Source organism: Lissotriton helveticus, chromosome 1_2 (genome assembly GCF_964261635.1).
Source record: "Lissotriton helveticus chromosome 1_2, aLisHel1.1, whole genome shotgun sequence".
Taxonomy (NCBI): Eukaryota; Metazoa; Chordata; class Amphibia; order Caudata; family Salamandridae; genus Lissotriton; species Lissotriton helveticus.
The window spans coordinates 157561320-157573842 of NC_136058.1; the positions used below are offsets into that span (position 1 = coordinate 157561320).

At 42.6% G+C, this 12523-nt stretch overlaps 1 protein-coding gene and 1 long non-coding RNA gene across 3 annotated transcripts in view; one reads left to right on the forward strand and one right to left on the reverse strand.

Moving 5' to 3' along the window:
* Positions 1 to 657, reverse strand: part of LOC144799220 (uncharacterized) — a 323273-nt gene extending 322616 nt beyond the window's left edge. Inside the window, exon 1 of the long non-coding RNA XR_013603778.1 lies at positions 352 to 657. This is a non-coding gene — a long non-coding RNA (uncharacterized LOC144799220). The remainder of the gene's footprint in view (positions 1 to 351) is intronic.
* Positions 1 to 12523, forward strand: part of DMRTB1 (DMRT like family B with proline rich C-terminal 1) — a 575348-nt gene that overhangs the window by 191156 nt on the left and 371669 nt on the right. The window lies entirely within an intron of this gene.

Sequence of the window (12523 nt, forward strand, 5' to 3'; positions counted from 1 at the left end):
TGGGGTGAGTCGTCGTCTGTGGTTTGGCCCTCGGGGTGGTCCCCACCGGCTAAGGGCAGTTCAAAGCCTCGTTACACTGCTTGTAGCCCGGCCTGGGCCCATCCATGCGCGCCGCCACGTTTGGAGTGGGGTCGCTCGTGTCCGTCTGTCACCCAGTTCAGCAGGACATAGTACTCCTCCTACTGCTAGCACATCAACCTCACTGCGCCGGGGATATGGTCACTGGGCCGGTCTCTCCCTATGTGGGCCCCACATGCGCATCAACGCCACTTCTTTCTCTCACTGACTGTCGTCGAGCTGGCCAAGTAGCGCTCGCTTTCCTTCTTGAGGGCACAGCCACTCTTCACACACCTCTATTGCAGGGCACCTCTCGGCTCTTTGGCGATGGCCGCCGCTTCGTGGGTCGTCTGCGCCGTCTCCTCGGCAAATTCAGTTTGTCCGGGCCGTCTCCCCGAATCCCAGCGCACTGTAGATCTTAGGCGCAGTTCAGGGCCGCCTCGCAGGTTGTTCCGGGCCGATACTTGTTGCCTAGTCGAGTTCGAGGGTCTCTCTCAGAACGTCCCAAGGTGCAGCGTCTCTCCTCAGACGCACGTACTGTGACGTCGCGTAGGGCAGCTACGCACTCGAGGCCGGCGGCTTTCCGGCCTTCAGCTTCGCCGCTCCGACGTGCGTCCAAGCTCCAGGTACCGGTAACGATGTGCTGCCGGAGTGAGTTCGCCTCGAACCTCGGCTCTTCACCAGCGCAGGGGTGCCAGTTATAGCATCTGTAAATCAGGCTAGTGCAGGATTATAAAGGATAGTTTGCAACCACGAACCTCTGGGCTTATCCGGCCATCTTGGTTGCCGGTAAGCTCCGCCCCATCATGTAGTATTGTATTATTGTATTGTGCATTGTGGGACACCAGGGCCAGGATGGTTTGCCTCTCTATGTCTGTGCAAGGACGATCAAGCTCGTGGTCCCAGTGGTATCGCAGTGAATTAAGGGGCAATGAAGCCGATTACACCAAAGTGCTCCATTGTCTGCTTCTTAGTATTTCAACGGGAATTCCAGGCGTTCCAGCTCTCCCAGATGGGCCAGCGTGAAGGGGCATGTGAAGTAAGTGTTATTGTCCCTGCAAGGGCCTGTGGCACGAAAAAAGGAGGTAAATAAACTGGCCTTTCAAGTGGCCCATCTGGTGGTGCCTGACTGTCGGAAGTTTCAGTCTGACACTGATGACCTCAACCAGATACTCGAATGGTAGCCTCATTGAAGGTGAGTCAGTCTCTGTAGTAATGAACCCACCGAGTGTTAAGTATGAAAGCAGGGTTTGGCACTGCTCTCCTGAACTGATCACTCGTCAAATGGAATGCACAAGCTGGTTACTGCCATGCTGATAGGTTTGCTGTGCAACCTTCTGGGCTCGAGGGTGACCGCGTCAATGCTGTGGGCTTCCTCTTTTGATAGGTCAGACCTATAGCAGGACTCCGTCCCCGTTCTCCTGACGTCAATCAAAATCCAGGCTAAAGGGCGGAGCAGTGACACTCACCGGGCCCTGGCTGCCGCCCAGGGTTAGAGGTGAGTCCAGTGAATGTCCTGTGGACCCCGCTAGGGTTCAGGCTTCCATTTACCAGAATTAGGTACGTGGCTCTGCAGAATCCGCCTGTCCCAGTATTTGCCCTCACGCAAATACTTCCTTTCGCTGCACACTCGGGCACTGGGTCTCAGTTGGGGCAGCTGCCACCAGGGATGGCATGGCACAGGGCTCCGCCTCACTATGGCAGCAGAAGTGTGACACAACTCCCTCAACATCCAGCTCACTGCAGGATAGTGGGGTGCCCCGTGATGCTTGTTTTGTCTTTCTTTTCTCCTGGGGGTGGCAAGCTTTCTATACAAACTACATCTTTTATTTCAATATCTATTGTCTCAAATAAACGGAAAAACAACAAAAAGCCACACAGAGGATCAAAAAGATGGATCCCACTGAAACGCAATTCCCCAAGCCATCAAGGTATGGAGCAGTGCCAAGGTAAGTGACCCAAGCACCACAAAAACACCAGCACACTGCATTTTTATATTTTATTAAACCTGCCATACCTTTAAATAAATGTCAGCAGCCCGCGCAAAGATGAACTAAAAACAAATTCAAAGTATGCCTTAAACAAGCATTGAAAATGCAATAGGTCTCACCTTTGAAGTAAACAAAATATATATTTTTTCTGTTTGGTAAAGTGTAAAATACGTCAAAAACGGCTTTGGAAGTGCGTTATTGATTGAGGTTATTGATCGAGGTTATTGATCGATTTGAACCGCTGCCGATCTTGTGCCTACTGCTTGGTTTGGAGTTTATCACTGGTATCCTCTTAGCTCTGCAGTCACTGCTGTGATTACTCTTGCTTCTCATACTACTGTCACCAATGTTATGCTACTGCTCTTACTACTTTTTTTTACGAATTATACTGTTACTACTAATGTACTAATGCTGCTGTCACAAAGCTACCCACACCCCTATTACTGCTCTTCTGCTGCCATTCTGTTCTTCTCCTTTATTGCTGTTACTGCTATCCTGTTAAGTGCTAATACTGCTGTAAGTGCCTACTGCTGTCTTTGCTGTTCCTGGCACTTCTGTTACTGCTGCCCTACTCACACTTCTGTTACTGTTGTACTCCTCACTCTACCATCACTGCTGTTTTACTAACACTACTATTAATGCTCTCTTGCTAACTTTTATCACTGCTCTCCTGGTAGCTTAACTGCTATCACTACTCTATTGCTCATGCTTACTGCTTTACTAGTAAAACTGCTGCATTACTATTCTGCTACTTCTGAAGTCATTGCTAACCTGCTAACTTATTCATCTGATACTAATCACAGTATATTAATATAGTTATAATAGCAACTACACCACTAAGCTCATTAATATGCCGAGACCAATTGGCATTGCCAATGCTTGTTTTATTGTTATATGTGTGTAGGCTGCTGAGCCAAATACGTGAAGAAGGAAAAGCATAATATAAAGCCTCTGGTGCTGACGTAGAATCCTAGTAATTTTCCCAGTTATTTATGAATTGCTGTTTCTTAGTGGAACAAGTTCAGTTAGGCAATTTGAATGGATTCATGAATCTTAAAATATTGCTTTTATTTTTTATGCTTATTATCTTGATATTTTGGGCAGCTGGTTCGACTTGACTTTTGTCTTACCCTTCATATTGTCATTTTTTGACGTTACTGCTAATAAAGATGCATACATTAACTGTATATTACTTAAAGGGCATTTGACTGGATAAGGACCAAAGGGTTTAACACATTTGTTTACAGCAGGAATTCAGATGGTCTCTACATTCTATGTTATTATGGTAGTCCTTTAACTTGTCACTTGTGGGTCACCTTGGTATGAAAATATATTATCAGACCACATTTTGTTCATGTAAAATGATCACTCTTCCATCTTTTGGTTTGTGTGGATTATGGACATCTTTGTAACTTATATTTGCCCTACATCACCAACTTCACTGAACATTTGAGTGCATGTTGTATAAATAAATCCAGGAAGCAATTATGAGTGAAAAGCTTATTTAATGGTATAAGCAAGAAAGAGGTCCGTCCTCTCCAGCAGCAGCTACAGTACTGGCTGAAGCAGAACAGAACATCGAACACCAAAGCACAGTTCTAATTCCATTAACCAAATAAACACAAGATAAGAACACAACACATCCCCTCTCTTTATATAATAAAAATACATATAACATTTGATCTATAATAATATATCTGTATATAACATTAAACATGTGATCAGTAATAAATAGACCTATATATAACATTAAACATTTGATCAGTAATAAATAAACCTGTGAAAAGAAAATGAATTAATAAAAGCTAACACCTACCCCCTCCCTTAGCTTAACAAGGAAATAAAAAAATAAATATATATATATATACTTTTCAATTCATGACAAAATCCTTTAGCCATAATGGTAAATTCCTTTTCCTTGCATATTTCCCACTTGAAGCATTTCTACAATTCCTAGTGTCCTCACTTGCATCTTGTTCACTACTCTCATCACCATTAATTTCAGGTACAATTTCACGATTATGACAAGGTACATTGATGTAATTAGACCAAAGGGGGTCAATGGTAACATTAGGTTTACCTTTTCCGATAATATTCCCCTTACACAATACTACTCTTTTCAAATTCCACACCTTTCCATTCTCAACACGGATAGCATTGTTTAAAATTTCAATAATTCTAATTGGTTCATAAAATTTACTTATACCTGTACAGACCTTCATAGGTTTTTTTATCCTCACCGAGGATCCAACTTTAATGTGAATGTCAGAAACCTTGTTATGAGAATTACGTTCTCTAGAACGATATTTCTCCCCAATACTTTTCGCTCTTGACTTCTTCCGCTGACCATTCTAAGGTTGAACACTCTTTTAACCATGCAGGGTTAAACTTACATCTAGGAGATCTTCCACGCATCATTGAAAAGAGAGATAAGCCGGCTATGTCATTATTGGTGATTCTGTATGCACAAACAGCTTTCTTTACAGCTAACCTCCAATCACCATTGTTTGATACTGCTCCTTGAATTACTCCCTTCAATACTCTATTGAACCTCTCCAGGGTTCCATTTCCACTAGGGTTATATAGAGCAGTGGTCTTATGTTTCAAACCTATCCTTTCAAGATATTCCTTAGCAGCTAAGGAAGTGAACTACACACCATTGTCACTCAAAAGAGTGATTGGTATACATTCTGAAATAAATGCCTGATCTAAAAATTCTAAAACTGAGTTTGTGTCCGCCTTGTTCACAATATCAACAATAGGCCACTTGGTGAATATGTCATCAAAACAGTTACATATTCTTGAAATTCACCAATAGGTCCCATTATATCAATTGCAATGTCTTGCCAAGGTTGATTAGGAATACTAACCTTCGACATCGCGGGTTTAAGAGTACGTAAGGTTTTATCTGAATTTGCACAAATTGCACACTCATAAACAAATTTTTCCACATCCTGATCAATAGTTGGCCACAAAAATGATTCCTTCACTATATTTTTTGTTCTAACCACCCCGAAATGACCTTTGTGACATAACTGGAAAACAGCCACTCTAATTCCAACAGGAGGAATTATTTTACATCCTCTGTAAATAATGGTATCTTCAAAGGACAATTCAGATCTCACATCCCAAAATGCTTTGCATACCATTGTGAATGACTCTTTCTTTGGCCACCCATTAGACATATAATTCACTACTAATAAATTCTTATCTTTAGAATGTTCATCTAACCAATCTCTATGCTTGATTGCAGATGGGCCTGAATTGTGTACCAATGCAACCTTAAGGTTACTCCAAGGATCATCCTCACATGTCTCCAAGGTATTAGGCAAATGTGACAGAAAATCCGCAATTAAGTTGTCCTTCCCCGGATCGTAAATTATCTTATAAGTATAGTCTTTTATTCGAATACATAAGCGTGCCAACCGTGCTGAAGCAGTAGAGATCCCCTCTGTGGAAAGTAGTTTGACTAGTGGTTTGTGATCGGTTCGTAAAATTACTGGTTTACCCCAAATGAGATAACATACCCTAAGTATGAAACATTTCTTTCTCTAAATTTACATTTGCTCAAGTCAGCAGTTAATCCATTACTTTCAAAGATGCCTAAAACCATTTGTAGTCTTTCATCATGTTGGTTGCTGTCATTCCCATAAACTAAAATATCGTCTTGGAAGAACGACACCCCATTTTCCTTGCCAAACAGATTGTACATAAGTCTTTGGAATACAGCCGCTGCGGATGCTAATCCGAACGGCATCCGCTTGTACTGAAAACATCCAAAAGGTGTTATAAACGCAGTAATTTTCCCAGACTTCTTTGACAAAAGGATCTGATGGTATCCTTTAGAAAGATCAATAGTTGAAAACCAAGATGCACCTTTGAGACATGATACCATTTCTATTATTTTTGGTAGAAGACATCGATCAACCAGTGTTAGATCTGGGGGTCTCTAGTTGGCAATGGTATTCACCTTTGTACAAATAGGGACCCTTACTTCTAAGTCAGGATAAGGGGATTACACTCCTTAATAACCCCTGCTCACCCCCTTGGTAGCTTGGCACAAGCAGACAGGCTTATCTCAGAGGCAGTGTGTTAAGCATTTGTGAATATACACAATAATACAGTGATAACACTACAGATGGACACAACACAGGTTTTATAAAAATAAGTATTCTTTATATAGACTTAACACAAGACCACAAACGACAAAAATCTACAATACTACACTTAAGATTACTTAAAAGGTGATTAAAGTCTCTTAGTTCAAGTTGATGCTAGATGCGACAAAGTTCTCAACAAAGTACCTGGATGTGTAACGCAAAGTGAACAAAAGGACTCGCAGAAGTTGAGATGCGTCGTATCCGTGGCCCGGGGGAACGGTTGCGTCCTTCCTCAATGCTTGCGCAGAGTAGGGGACTCGTCGTGAGCCTTACCGGTGCAGAGGTGATGCGTAGATTCTCAGCCTGCGTGCGATGCGATGATCCAGTTGCGATGCGAGAAGATGGCGCCCTTGATGCGGCGATGCGATGACGATGCGATGACGCCCTGGCAGCCTTGCGGCGACTCTGTATTTTGGAGCCGCGACAGGCCCTGCAACGCGCTTCTCCGGCGATGCGATGGCGACTCTCTCAATGGCGTCACGCTTTTCCGGCGATGCGACAGCAGGCAGCTTCGATGAACACACGCTTCCAGGGAGATGCAGCGAAGCTTTGGTTCTCCGGCGTTGCGATGATTTCAGCTGCGGCGACGACACACTTTTTCTCGATGCGTCGCACTTCCAGCTCCCAGCGGCACGCAAGTGACTGGAGTCAGAATTCCCAGCAAGGAAATTCAGGAGGGAGCTGGAGGTGAAGTCTTTAGGCCCTGCGACTTCAGCAGGAGGCAAGCACAGTTCAAGCCCTTGGAGAATATTCTGTAGATGAAAGTCCTTACAAAGTCCCTTCTTCTTGTATTGAAGCAACCACTGCAGGCCAACCCAGCAAACAGCACACTGGCAGAGGGGCAGTCCAACTCCTGCAGCTTCCTTGGTTCTTCTCCTTGGCAGAAAGGTTTCTTGTTCCAGAAGTGATCTAAAGTCTGTGGGACTGGGTCCCAATATTTATACCCCAAAATCCTTTGTTCTCTGAAGGCAGAGAGGCCTCTGCTTAGTTCAAACCAGTTCCTGGGCACTTTGTTGACATGACTCTTCTCTTCCTTTCACTGTGCAGGGCAGATACATCAGACGCCCCACAGGAGGTGAAGCCAGCACAGGGGAGGGAAGATACAGCTCTGGAGCACTCTGTTAACAGGATTCCTCTTCTCCTTTCACTGTGCAGGACGGAGACATCAGTCAAGCCACAGGGGGTGGAGCCAGCATTGTAGAGGGAAGGCCCAGCCCTATTCAGGTCCCAGGTGCACTCTCCCCCTCCCATCTGGATGTAAATCTCTCTATTCACCACTGGGCTGTCCCAGACTGTCTCCTGGAATTTCCCCAGCCCTGTCACACACAAACCCAGACAAAGAATACACAAACCAGCAGAGGCAGGCTCAAATGGTTAGGCAAGCAAATACCTGCTTTCTAAAAGTGGTATTTGCAAACACAGGATATTAAAATAAACTTTACTAAAATATGTATTTTATTATTCTGAGTTCAGGCATACTAAAGTCGAATTTCTACCATGTTCCCTGAGTCAGGATTATAAGAATCTAACAATCTTAACTGCCCATTCTGGCTTATGAGAACAGGTAGCCTTCAATAGTAAAAAACGAAATTGGCTGTAATTCACTATTAGAACATGCTACACACATCAGAGCATGTCCTACCTTATATTTACAATGCACACTGCCCTCGGGCCTACCATAGGGGTGTCTAATATGAAGCAAAGGGAAGGCTTAGGGACTGGCAAGTGGGTGCACTAGGCCAAGTCGACATGGCAGCGCTAGACTGCACACAGGCCTTGTAATGGCAGGCCTGAGACACATTTTACAAGCTGCTTCTGTGGGTGGCACAACCAGTGCTGCAAGCCCACCAGCAGTATTTGATCTACAAGCCCTGGGCACACATGGTGCACTGTACTGGGGGCTGACAGTAAATCAAACAACCAAATTGTGGAATAACCAATCAGTACATCAATTTAACAAAGGGAACAATTGCACTGTGGCACTGATTAGCAGTGGCACAGTGCCCAAAGCATAAATCCAGCAAAAACATATCAAAACAGAGGAGGCAATCCGTCAAAAATGGGAGACTCACGCCAATGATGTCAGGTCTAACAACCAGTATGTTATTTTTTACATGGCGTAAGTCTGCACACAAACTGATTTTTCAATTGCTTTGTCTTGCTACCACGACCGGAGAAATCCAATCAGAGTATTCCACTGGTTCTATTACATCCAACTCTGTCAATTTTTTAAGTTCTTTCTCTACCTCATCACGTAGCATATTAGGTATCATTCTCATTTTGTGTATTTTGGGGACTGCATCATCTTTCAGTATGATCTTGTATTCAAATCCTTTTAATATGCCTAAGGTTTCTTTAAATACTTTACGAAATTTACCTTGCATTTCATTCCCAATTGAAGCAATTTGATCGATAATCAGAAGTTTCTCAGAACTATTTGGACCCAAATTGATATGCAAGTTCCCTTGGTCCTTCCATCCAAACACCGATGGACCTTTTTTAGCCACGTACAACTTTCCCCTTGTACATTTACCTTTAACTTCAAATGATAACCACCTGTATCCAATCATGTCAATACTTTCACCAGTGAAGCTCTCTGGATTTATATCAGGTGGAGACTAATATTCACCAATTTCTTTCTTTAAACTTACTTTTCCATACTTTTTCATTAACAATTGTGAATGGTGAGCCAGAATCTGCATAGATTCTAATGACCACTCCACTAATACACATATTGCATTCAGGTTTCCCTTTAGTGTTACTCTCATCAATACTTAACACCAATCTTCTTTCTTAAAGATTTAGGACACTTGATGAATTCCCATCAATCTTCATTCTCAATGCTGCTAGTAGAGCTCCTAGTATCATGCACACATTTTTCTTCCTGCGACAGCTTTTCACAAAATGCACGATTAACCCACAGTTCATGCATTTTTGTTTGAGTGCTGGACATAATTTACTGTGTGCAAAATGATCTTTGCTACCGCAACGGTAACATTTCCAATCTGAAATACTTTGTTTCCATTCTGAATTATTTGTTTTCCGTTTTTGATCATATTTTTTTCCTTTATCATTTTTCTTATGGATAACTTTGCAAACTTCTGTCCGCCCTTGATCCGGTTGCTGTACTTCATTTGCACATCTCCCTGACATTTCAGCTTTGCGCACCAAATTGACCACTTTAATTAGAGGAGAATCCCCATAAATCCAAAGACGATCTTGTATGTCACTGTTGTTGCTATGCATCACTACCTGATCTCTTATAAAGTCGTCATGGTTATCACCAAACTTACAGTCTAATGCCAATTTTTTGAGTTCTGCGACAAAATCATCAACTGTTTCACCTTTCAGCTGCTTGCGTTGGAAAAATGTATACCTTGTAACCCCAAGGCAAACTTTGGGTGTGAAATATTTGTCTAAGTCACTTAATGCAACTAAATATGCATTTGCGTCACCAGTGACAGCTGTTTTAGGCATTCTATTGTAAGTTTTCAACCCTTTTGGACCAAGTGATAACAATATTATTCTCTTCTTTTGGTCTGCAGACATTTTTTTTTTCCATCCATTGCAGCTATGTAATTATCAAAATATTCTTTCCATTCAGACCACGCCATATCTGGTTCACTGCTAGAAACCCAAAAACTGTGAGGGGAGCTTATTGTGAAGTTCTGTTGAGCCATTTTTGATAATGATAAAATTATACTTTAATGAACGTTATTTTTAAAATAAGGTCAAGTACAAATAATAAGGATTAGAGAATTCCCTCCTGTTTCTTGTGATTACACTACTATTTTTGTAGAGATTATCAAATTCAAATTCAAAACAAGCTTTATTCGATTTTCAGATTAAAATCATAAAAGCGTAGTATAACATTAAAAAGAGCAAAATACAATCCATAATATTCAGAATAAGCGTGATCAAACAATTCTTGTAAAAACTTCATGATTAAATACATAAAACACTTTTATACTTGGGGGTAAAATACAAGGCTCTACATAGTATTCCTGAATTTAATAACAAGTTTTAAAAATCTTGAGACTGCATAAATAACATGATCGTCTTCTTAGTGTTGCAATTTCACGTATGCTAATCTACAAGTGCGAATCCCCCATGCTTTAAGGACAGGTATCAAGAAGGCCTTTCGTGGTCCATGGTAGAATTTGCAAAATAACATACAGTGTTTATTTGATTGCTTTGAGGTGTCATTACAAGGGCAAGTTAGGTTATCCGTAGACCAATCATTACAGGTAGGGAAGGTAACCAGACGAAAAAAAGTACCTAATCTAAGGCGGGTCAGCAGTGTGCGGCCTTAGGGGCTTAAGACCAGGGTGAGATAGTGTTGTAGACCCTCACAGTGAGTAATTTCCTGGTATCTGAGAACAGTGTATTTCTTTTTCTCAAGATTCCATCTGACACTTACTAGATGGGCAGAAACCATCTTTTTCAAAGAACCTCTTGATATCCCCTCCATGGTAGCTGGGTTTTCAAAGAACTCTGGGTGACCTATCTCCGTGTTTGCCACCCCGTCCAATGCGAGACAATCAGTTATTAAGTCTCTATTTAAAGTAGTCTCCTTGGTAACCCAGACCTTGTGCCACAACAGTATGGGGGAGATCCTGATGGTGTCACAAATATATGGAATTCCTGCTTCAATATGTGTCATGTAAGTTGATGTAAATTTAGAGACGCCCAGTAGATGGCAAATGAACTGGTTCTCACCACATTGTAACGACTGAGCATCTTCTACCCCCCATAGCCCTGCACCATATGTAGCTGTAGATATACATTTGGCCTTGTAAATGTGTATCAGTTCCTTGACCGGTTTCCCGGCAACTTTGGCGGAGAAATTTTTCAAGGTGCCGATGGTCCGTGTGAAAGCTAATTTTCTAGCAGCTACCGCTGCATGCCAGCTCCCCCTCCTGTCGAAGGTTACGCCCAGATAGCAGAACCTGTCAGTTGTTTAAATTTTTTGACCTTCCAGAAATATTGGGCAAGACACCCTCTTTAACCCTGGGCCACAGGACATTGTGTAAGTTTTAGAGGTGTTCACTTTTAAACCTCTGTCCCTCATAAACCTGGTAAATTTGACCCGCTGTAATCCTAGCCTGGTTCATGACATTATCGCCGCGTCATCGGCGTATAATAGTAATGGCACGGGTGTCCCATTTATGGAGGGTAGTCATGTTGTGACTCTCTTAAATATTGTCCGATGGAATTGACATATATAGTAAACAACAGGGGTGCTAATATGCACCCTTGTCTGACCCCCCTCAAAATGGGAAATTTATCCGAGCACTCCCCCTGGCGTCCAAACCTCGCTCTAGCTCCTGCGTCCTTATATAATTCTTTAATAAAGGTTACAATATGACTGTCGATGCCCAAATCTGAAAGGGTTTTCCATAATAGGTCGTGGTCCACGCAGTCGAAAGCGGAAGTTAAATCAACAAAGGTGATGTAAAATATTTCGCTCCTGGCCTGGGTGTATTTGGAAATAAGTAAGGCCAAGTTCAGACACCGTTCCGCGGTCCCTTTCCCAGATCTGAAGGCATACTGCAAGTTAGAAATAGCCTGATTTTCCTCCTCCCAGATGTGGATCCTATTTAAAATTATTCTGTCGGACACTTTCATAAGTGCATCTAGGAGTGATATTGGCCTATAACAAATAGGGTCATTTCTATTGCCTTTTTTAAAAATTGGCACGACGATAGCGTCAGGCCAAGATGAAACAAACCCACATTGGTTGGCCTTATTTAACACATTCGTGAGCAAGGGGCCCCAGAAATCTATCTCTGCCTTGTAGACATCGATCGGAACGCCATTGGGGCCAGGTGCCTTACCGGATGAACTTTCTTTAATGATGGCTTTGATGACCTCATGGCAGTTGAAAGTTATGTGTAGGGGGAATGTAGTTAGCTGGATAGGATCGCTGGAACTAGATATAATGTCATTAGGAGTGTTTGTACTAGGTCCACTCATCGGTCTATTGTAAAGGTGTTTGAAATGGGTCACCCAGGTGTCTCCTGTTATTGCTACATCAATAAAGTCCTCAACTCTACTTTGCAGATATGGAGCGTTTACCACTTTCCAGAAAGCTGTGTTGTCTCTCCGGTGTGCGGCCTTACGTAAAGACGCCCAGGCCTCTGTCTTTAGAGTGGCTTTCCTGATCTTAATAATCGTTTTATATGTCCCTCTGGCTTGGCGGATTAGGTCAGGATTTTTGGGTGTACTTTCCAAGGCCTTTTTTAAAATTTTTAGTGCCTTGGTGCACTTACTATAGAACCACCCATGCGCTTTATTTGCGACAGATGTATGTTC